This window comes from Ranitomeya imitator, chromosome 6, assembly GCF_032444005.1.
Source record: "Ranitomeya imitator isolate aRanImi1 chromosome 6, aRanImi1.pri, whole genome shotgun sequence".
NCBI classification, from domain to species: Eukaryota; Metazoa; Chordata; class Amphibia; order Anura; family Dendrobatidae; genus Ranitomeya; species Ranitomeya imitator.
The window spans coordinates 157919622-157929592 of NC_091287.1; the positions used below are offsets into that span (position 1 = coordinate 157919622).

At 46.6% G+C, this 9971-nt stretch overlaps 2 long non-coding RNA genes across 2 annotated transcripts in view; both read left to right on the plus strand.

Annotated features, from left to right (window-relative positions):
• LOC138643616 (uncharacterized) overlaps nt 1-275 on the plus strand; it is a 51127-nt gene extending 50852 nt beyond the window's left edge. Inside the window, exon 3 of the long non-coding RNA XR_011314215.1 lies at nt 158-275. This is a non-coding gene — a long non-coding RNA (uncharacterized lncRNA). The remainder of the gene's footprint in view (nt 1-157) is intronic.
• A 1663-nt stretch (nt 276-1938) lies between these two features.
• Nucleotides 1939-3842, plus strand: LOC138642213 (uncharacterized). The gene is made up of 2 exons (XR_011314009.1): nt 1939-2258; nt 3557-3842. It is a non-coding gene; the product is annotated as an uncharacterized lncRNA (long non-coding RNA).
• The last annotated feature ends 6129 nt before the right edge of the window (nt 3843-9971 follow it).

Below are 9971 nucleotides of genomic sequence, written 5' to 3' on the forward strand. Positions count from 1 at the left end.
GCTTTCTTTTTGTCATTTATTGCGCCCCTTACAGCTCTATTTAGCCATATTGGTTTCATCCTATTTCTAGTATGTTTATTCCCATACGGTATATACTGTGCACAGGTCCTATCCAGGATGCTAATAAATGTCTCCCATTTTCTTTGTGTATTTTTAGGTCTCAGGATATCGTCCCAGTTAATTGCACCAAGATCCTCTCTCATCCGTTGGAAATTTGCCCTCCTGAAGTTTAGTGTTCTTGTAACCCCTCTACTACACATCTTATTAAAGGATACATGAAAACTTATTATTTTGTGATCACTATTCTCCAAGTGACCCCCAACCCTTATATTTGATATGCGGTCTGGCCTGTTGGTTACTATTAGGTCTAGCAGTGCCCCCCTTCTTGTTGGGTCCTGAACCAGTTGTGAAAGGTAATTGTCTCTCATAGTTGTCAAAAACTGATTACCTTTGCTGGAACTGCAGATTTCTGTTCCCCAATCTATTTCAGGTTAGTTGAAGTCCCCCATAATAATGACTTCCCCTTGAGTCGCAGCTTCATCTATTTGCTTTATGAGGATATTCTCCATTGCTTCCATTATTTTTGGACATTTATAACAAACCCCTATCAGTAATTTATTATTTTCCCCCTCCCCTTATCTCCATCAGGAAGATGGCCGCCCCCACCGATAAACCTCTGAATAGCGCAGATCGCGCTCATTTTTCGCCATTGCGCAGTGCATTCGGCGGTTGGGCATGCGCAGAACACTACGCCAACGCCGGGAAGAAAAGCAAGAGGTGGGGGAGAAACAGCCATTTCACCACACCCTTTTGACCAGACCTGCGTGACTGACAGCCGAAAACGGTGACTTTTGTAAGGTATTTCGGCAGCATAGGTGGGGAATCAGGGGACAAAAAAAAACCACTATTGGAAAGCACAGCTCAGGCCCTATTTAACGGTATTTTTATCTCATACTGAAAAAACGGGGTGACAGGTTCCCTTTAAGAGAAAGACATTTGGGATATTTTAAGAAAAAGCTCACTTACATATTGCTAATTATGCACTGCTCAATTGATATGGGGGACTGTTAATGGAGGTCTGTCAATTTCTAAGAAATCTTCCACAGAAAGTTTTAGGTTATGTGCACATAAGTTTTAGGTTATGTGTCACAAAAACGGGGTGACAGGTTCCCTTTAAGTTAACATGCATGGTTATATGCTAGATCACCCTGAAAGCATGACCTTATACTGTATATTACATATAGCTTGAAGGAAAGCTATGCAACTAATGTAAAAATTACTTTGTTTCAATTGCTTTTATTTGTACATACCAGCTTGATACATTACATTCATCACTTGTCACAATTCCTAGATCCTTGTCCCATCTCAAATTGAAGATCTAGGTGCACCCATGTACCTAAGAATCAAATTTTCTGTCCCACATTGAATCTATTCATATAGTTGTTTTTAAGCTATAACTACTTTATTGAAATAGACAATTATTTTTTATGGCATGTTACATAAGAAGTTTTTCATGTCTATTTAATAGTAGGGTATTATTTATGTTTTTATGTGTATTAGATGAACATATTAAAATGAATTATCAATATTTAAAATGCAGATGAAATGCTTCCAGATAATACATGACACTTTTCAGTTTTGTACCTCTCAAGGATTATCCCACTGTGATTTTGTGACCTACAAATGCCAATAATTCTGCATACATGTTGACGGTAATATATTTTGCCATCATAACCTTTTCCAAATGTTATATGACAAAATTGTTGGTTTTTTTAAACCCAAATATGACTTAATAGCCTGACCTAAATTAAATAAAGTCACTGAAAGTTACATGCAAGCCAAACAGTTACCACATCCATCATTCCCATAGAAATTACTATAAACAGCATCCCTCTTATCCATGGGCTATATCTGGGATTGTAGCACGACTACAGAGCTCATTGTGACATGCAGAAATAGTGCTAACTACTGTTGCTTCAAAAGCATCCAGCAACTAGAGGGGTTAACACAGTCACAGGAGACAGGGAGTGGTTAGCAGAGCCCCAGGGGGATTGTGGGAAACTTGTTTACCATTCTGGCAGCAGTCAAAGGAATGAGTGGTGTGTTTCTGTGATATTTCTCACAGAAGTTCAGGCAAGTGAACCATAGGGATACTGGATTCATGTACAGAGTGGAGTTGGGCTACCCCTATCCTGCTAGTTGAGGAAGCAAGTGTGCAAAACGCGCGTTGGGGTTCTTCATCCCACGTTCAGGAGCAGGTTGGTTCATGTATCATATCATTTCCCTGTATCAATACTTTTTTCTGGGCTTCACCTATTTCTTGCATTGATATGTTACATATGGGATTTCTTTCTTGTATGCTCTGGCCATATGCTATACTGTATTAATTTAGTTTATGGTACTTATTGATTGCACTAACCACTGAGGCTATATAGTTATATTATTTACTGTAGACTATTTTTTGCACTCTGCACTTTATTATGATCTGATTTGTTCTCATAGCAACTTCATTCTTTATTGTATACTCCTAGTTAGACATTCACTTACTGCAATAGCTATTGTGGCTTCATTTTGGGGTTACATTCATTATACTGATGGCACTTTGTATTTTTCCGTTATTTGGTTCGTAATTAGGATTTGATATGATACTTTGAACTCTTAAAAGAAAGAACCTGGCACTCAACTTAATGCTCGTGAGATTTTAATGGTAGTAGCCAAAAAACGTTTCGGTCCTATATCTGGACCTTCATCAGTTACGTACTATGATGAAAAAGTGAATGACTGTAGTGTCATATAAGGCACAGCATGGTCTGCGTCTGGTATTTGCGCAGATAGGTTTAGGCACACAGACTGGACTTATTAACGCTGATAGGTGCTGTGCTTGTGTCCAGACACGAATCCCCGCTTGTCTGAGACAAGCGGGGATTCGTGTCTGGACACAAGCACAGCACCTATCAGCGTTAATAAGTCCAGTCTATGTGCCTAAACCTATCTGCGCAAATACCAGACGCAGACCATGCTGTGCCTTATATGACACTACAGTCATTCACTTTTTCATCATAGTACGTAACTGATGAAGGTCCAGATATAGGACCGAAACGTTTTTTGGCTACTACCATTAAAATCTCACGAGCATTAAGTTGAGTGCCAGGTTCTTTCTTTTAGTATCACATGGTGTGGGAACCTACCTGGGCACCACTAGTAGTAGTGCACACGGCTTTATCTTTGACTTTGAACTCTTAGTTTATCTACGCAAGAAATATTTCTTTGTGACTTGCTACAAAAATCTTATGGAGAGTGATCTGGTAATTATGTATTTATTCATTTAAGTAGCAAATCTGTAGCATATAGTGGCTATATTGATTATACCTGCAACACCTCTTTCTTGAACGCAGTACTAGGTTTTTGTCTGTCTCCCTTTCTTATTGTGTCTTTATTTATTTATTTATATATTTATGGTTGTTATGTAACAAAACAATCTTTTAGAAATTTTCTAATAAACTTTCTATTATTTTAAATAACTCTAGTATCCATTTTTTCTTCGGGTTTCTGCTAGTTGAGGAAGTCTAACAGGAGCGGAAAGATAAGGACTGGAAGAAGTTGTGTACAGGGATAATATCCCTCAGAAACCCTCCCCCTCCTCCATTACACTGTGCTAGAAGGAATGCTGTATGCTCCTGTGCTTTTGTAAAGAGGCTTGATCTGTGCTGAACTGTGCTATCTAAAGAGACTGTTAGTCAATGTGCCTCTAAGAAGCAGCTGTACTGTTTATGAAGCCTGTGCTTAAGAGGCTTGAATTGTACTGAATATGCTGTGACAATAAACTACACTGTTCATCTGTTCATGAGAACTCAATCAATTGTATCTGTGTGAGCAAGTGGATCCATCTTGTGCCTGAGGAAGATGCCGTACATGGTCGCCCTGAGTAACGATTCCCCCAGAGTTCCAAAGAATTCATGAGACCTGTCGCGCCCCTATCTGAATCTAGCAGTGTACATGTAACACCATGTTCCCATATAATGTTCTCATTCTATATTAGCAAGCAGAGTAAATGATGCCTAAAGGTAGTGCCAAAAAGAGGTACACAGAGTTTGAAATACAAACCATTTGGGCTCTATGTGAGTAAATAACGTGTGTCTTGTAAAGTTAGGTAGATACTTTCGGACAGCGCTACAGAGGCAGGACCTCTCAGTACTCCTCCATGCACACCTCAGCAGGTTTGCCCTGGCGGGACAACCAATTTGCATTGCCATACTTCCTGCCTGTTTTGTGTTTAATTGTTAAGTCATACTGCTGGAGGGCAAGGCTCCCGGGTAGCAACCTTCCATTTGTTCCACACGTGGCTTGTAGCCAGCACAGATGGTGGTGGTCCATCACCACAGTGAAGGTGCAACCATACAGGTAGGGCTGCAAACGTTGCAGGGCCCAGACTATGGCCAGGTACTCCTTCTCGATGGTGGAATAGGCCACTTCCCTCGGCAGAAGTTTCCGGCTCAGGTACAACACGGGGTGCTCCTGGTTGCCCGAGTCAACCTGGCTGAGCACAGCACCGAGGCCAAACTCACTGGCGTCGGTCTGCATCAAGAATAGTCGACTGCTTTCAATACAGGAGCATTGCACATGGCTGTTTTCAACGCTTGGAAGGCCCCCTCGCAGCCATCGGTCCCGTTGACTATGTGGGGTAGCCTCTTCCTGGTGAGGTCCGTCAAGAGTTTTGCAAGGCTACTATAGTGCTGTACGAAGCTCCTATAGTACTCTGCAGTGCCCAGGAAGGACATCACCTGTTTCTTGGTCCTGGGGGTGGGCCAGGATGCGATCGTGTCCACTTTCCCATGCTCTGGCTTTATGGAGCCCCAGCCTAACTGGTGCCCCAGATAGTGGACCTCACTCATGTCCATCTGGCACTTTCCCGGCTTGATGATCACACCGACTCGGCGAATTCGCCTGAGCACCTCCTGAAGATGCTGCGGGTGTTCGTCCCAGGAGGAACTGAAGATGGCAATGTCATTCAAGTATGCATACTTCTCCAGTCCCTAAAGCAGGTGATTGACCATCCACTGGAAAGTGGTAGGGGCATTCTTCATGCTGAAGGGCATGACCGTGGACTCGTACAGTCCGAAGGCTGTGATAAAGGCAGACTTCTCTTGTGCCTCAGGGCTCAGGGGAATCTGCCATTATCCTCGACTCAGATCCATTATGGTTAGATATTTTGCACCAGCTAACCGCTCAAGCAGCTCCTCGATGCATGGCATTGAATGCGCGTTAGAGGCTGTGATGGTGTTTTGCCCCCTGTAGTCCACGCAGAACTGGGTAGTCCGATCATTCTTTGGCACGAGAACTACAGGTGAGGCCCATGTGCTCTTTGACCGTTGAATCACCCCCAGCTGTAACATCTCATCGATGTCCTGGTGCATAACCTGCTGCACCTCTTCGGAGATTCGATAGGGTGTTCGCCGTAGTGGGGCATGATTGCCTGTGTCCACTTCGTGGACCGCTAACATCGTCCTTCCAGGTCGGTTGGAGAACACGGCCTGGAAGGGTTCCAGCGTAGTGCACAACTGCGACCACTGGGGTTTGGTTAGCAAGGCGCTTACCTCCATGTCCTCAATGGACCCACTGGCCTTGGCTTTGGCCAGCATGTCCAGGAGGGGGTCTTCCTCTCCGTCTTCGGGCAGGCTGCAGACCAGTAGGATGTAAGCTTTACGGTTATGATGAGCTTTCATCATGTTGACATGAAAGGCCTTTCGCCTACCCCGAGTGTGGTAAAGAGTGACCACGTAGGTGTCTTGGTTGAACTGTTGGTGGACGACGTAGCGGCCTTCCTAGGCTGCCTGAAGCTTATTCTTTGGTACAGGGACCAGCACACACATCTTTTGACCCACGTGGTAGGTCCAATCCCGGGCATTCTGGTCGTACCAGTGATTCTGATCAGCCTGAGCCTGTGTCATGTTGTCATGCACCAACTGCGTCAAGGTCTGCATTTTGTCACGGAAGAGCATGACATACTCCACTATGGACACTTGAGAAGGGTTCGGCTCCTTTTCCCAGGATTCCCTTATCAATCCAATGGGTCCACGCACTCACCTGCCGTACAGGAGCTCAAAGGGGGAAAACCCTGTCGAGGCCTGTGGGACCTCTTGGTAAGCAAATAGCAGGTGTGGGAGGTACCGCTCCCAGTCGTGTCCTTGGGTCTCAGCCAGCATTCATAGCATCTGTTTGAGGGTACGTTTGAAGCGCTCACATAAGCCATTGGTCTGTGGGTGATATGCACTTAATACCAGACGCTTCACCTGCGTTCTCTTACAGAGAGCCTCCATTAGGCGAGACATTAATTGAGTCTCTTGATCGGTGAGCATCTCCCTGGGAAATCCTACCCATGAACAGATAGCCAACAGTGCATCTGCCACCTTATCTTCTCTAGTTAAGGACAGAGCCTCTGCCTCTGGGTACTGGTAGCGTAGTCTACCACAGTGAGGACGTATTGCTTTCCAGAGCTGCTGGGGATGGCAGGCTCACAATGTCCACCGCGATCCTCTGGAAAGGCTCTTCTTTCGCTGGCAAAGGGATCATGGGAGCCTTAAGAACAGGCCCCGCCTTCCCCACTCTTTGGCAGGTGATACAGGAGCTGCAGTAGTTTGTTACATCTGTCCCCATCTTGGGCCAATAGAAGTGTTGAGACAGCCGGGACTTAGTTTTGCTGATCCCCAAGTGTCCAGCGAGCAGGATCTCATGGGCAATCCGCAACAACTCACTCCTGAATTGGTGCAGGATGACCAGCTGTCTTTCACTCAACCACTCCTTTTGGGATTTTCTGGGTACTGTCTCCCGGTACAACCTCCCTCGTTCCCAGAACACCCTCTCTTTATTTGTCACAGAGGTGGGAGTCTCAGCGAGGTGTCTCAAATTCTCCAGCCTCGCATCTGAGTGCAGAGTGGCCTGGAACTCCTGGCTAGGGGCAGCCAGAAGCGACATCAGGGTCCTTTCCCCATGGGAACCCTCTGGGACCTGCTCTTGGTCCATCTCTGGTTCAGTCATGCCTGTGACTGAGGAGGGTCCAGAAGGCAGAATGTTATCTGCACTCTGGGCACTCAGACTGCAGGTGACACCAGCTACGTAGGCTGTCTCCCCGGGGATTTCCAAAGACCCATCAGCCAGCGCTGCTATGGGTACTACTTCACCATCTACCCCCAACATCTGAGAAGCAGTGCTACTTATGTGGCAGTTACCTTCCTCTGTGGCATTGGTCAGTTGCACGGCATCACCTTCCTCATGGTTCCCATGCATCTCCCCATTTCCTATAGTACCATCACTTGCTCCTGTTAGGGGTTCCTCAGCCATCCCACCCCACGGAGGGATGTGATTGAGCACTCCTGCACCTGTAAACACATCATTCTTAGGACTCAAATGGTTAGCAGGTAACACGTGCACATTTTCATCATTAGCATTAACGTATTACCCTCGGCATTTTCAGAGAAACGATTATCAGGTACATCATTAATCAGTAAAGCATCAGGTAACACATGCAATTTCCCATTGCTATCATCAGCATTCGATCGTGGAGGGGAGTCAGTGACATAGTATGCAATCATCCTCCCCAAATCAGTCCCCAAAAAAGCATCAGTGGGCAAGTTATTGGACATCCCCACTTCCTTCACCCCGCACCCGGCACCCCAATCTATAGACACCTGGGCCATTGGCAAGGGACAGCTGATGCCTCCAATCCCGGTGACAGTCAGGGTTTTCCCTGGAATGACCTCTTCAGGGGCCGCCAGTTCAGGTCGGATGAGGGTTCGTTCAGCCCCGGTGTCCTTGAGGCCTGTAGCAACATGGCCCCACACGGTAACGTGCTGTACTTGTCACCCACCCTCCCAACCGCCCCACCCACCAAAATAACTGCTGCATTAGGCCCTGGGGCCTTGGCTGGGGGGTTACTCTGCTACTCTGGACACAGGGCGCTGATGTCACCAGTCCGCTTGCAGGAAAACCACTGGTCGGTGGTAGGTCTGATGCTGTTGACAAAGGGGACAGGGCCTTGGTGAGATGGTTGGCAGGGGTACAGGTGTTGGTTGCAGGCTTACCCCCTCTCCAGCTGGCAGTGACTGGCTTCTGGACTTCCAATTTATGGTTGGCCTCATAGGCATTGGCAATCTGCGCTGCTTTAGTCACATCTTTGGGCTCTCTGTCCATCATGAACTGTCGTACCTCAGCTAGGCAAAGATGTAAGAACTGGTCTTTGATCATCAGGTCTCACAGCTGTGCAAAAGTGGTCACTGACAGTCTTTGGGTCCACTGGTCAAAGTGGGTCCCGAGTCCATGCGCCACATTGCTATAACTGTCGTGTGGGCCACGTTGGAGGTTCCGGAACTTTCTACGGTGAACCTCAGGTGTGAGCTGGTACTTGGTTATCAGGGTCAGCTTGATGGCTTCATAATCTTCATCTTGGTCTGGTGGGAGAGAAGAAAACCCCTCCAGAGCTTTGCCTCTTAGCCCTGGGGTCAGGTATCAGGCCCATTGGTCCCCAGGCAGTCGGTACTGTCTGCAGGCTTTCTCAAATGCCAGCAGAAAAGTGTCCAAGTCCCCATCCTTTTCCATCACAGGAAAGTGCTCTGGCCGGGGTTTAGGGGTCTGAGCGTTGCTGGACTCACTGCCCTGCGTTGTGGATGGTACTGCCCCAAGTTGGGCCATCTGCAGTTCATGGGCCCTCCGAGCTTAGGCCTCCCGCTCAGCTCTCTTTGCTTCCCTCTGGGCTCTCTCCACCTCTTGGAATTGCAGGATAAGCTGCAGACATCTCTGTGTCATCTGCGGAGCATTGTTGCAGAGCCAACTGCAGGCGGGGCTCCAATCCACCCTGGCTGCTGGTGGGGCTGGCATTCAGTGGTTGGACCTCGGCCGTAGCACGATTTTTGCTTGGGCTGGCTTCTGCATCCGCTGGGCTCTGAACGATTTCCCGTTGCACAAGAGCCGCGACCAGTTGGCTTTTGTTTTTGCCCGTGGCGTCAATCTGCATCAACCCGCAATAAGAGTGTCCTTGTTATGCTGCTTATACCAGCCTTCTCCTTTTGCGGCCATCATTGCCAAATATAAGATAGGATAGAAAAACAAAGAGAAGGGTAGGGGTAATCGCAAGTACACACAATTGTCTCAGGACTAGAAAACACTGAGCTCGTTCTCCAAAACTTATTTGCGAAGATTACTCTCCAGAACTGTGCAAGTTTTTAGTGAAAGGAATAATTGCTCAAACCCAATCACTAGTGCTTTATTATCCCACCGCTCTGCCACCAATATGTCACAGATCCCACCGTGCTGCTACCAATATGTCACAGATCCCACCGTGCTGCCACCAATATGTCATGGATCCCAATAATATGTCAGGGATCCCGGGGAGGATACCTTTATCGTGCCCACTACTCACACCAATTTGTCACGAACCGGGGCTGTTTGGTTGCCCCTGGTTCCTTCTGAAGGGGATTTATCTATATCACACTTCCCAGTTCCAGTTTGGAACTTTCAGCTCTCTGGCCCCCCTTACCCTCAGGTCAGAGGTACTGCACCTAGGGTAATTAGTCACCAGAAAGGCTGCCTGCTACGTACTATCTATTGGGCACGCTGCAGCAAGGGTGATATAACTACTCCCACTCAGGTGGGAACAATAATTATCAACGTCGTCGGTCGCTGCAAAGAAGCCCAATCGCACAGGACAAGGAATGCTGCCACCAGCTACGATTTCCTAAGGATTAAAGGGTCCATAGCCAACCCAAATCAGTAGCGTAATTCACTTCAGAGGACGCGACAGTTCGTTTAGAGTATGAAGAGACAAGCTAGTAAATTATATATTTTACTCCAAAAAGAGGTAGGCAGTGTTCACAAAGAATAAAAAAGATATTATAAAGAAAAAAAATCATGTGTACATTACAATTACAAATAAAAGAATGGTTAAAATTGAAAAAACACTTGCATAGCGTTCAGATCAT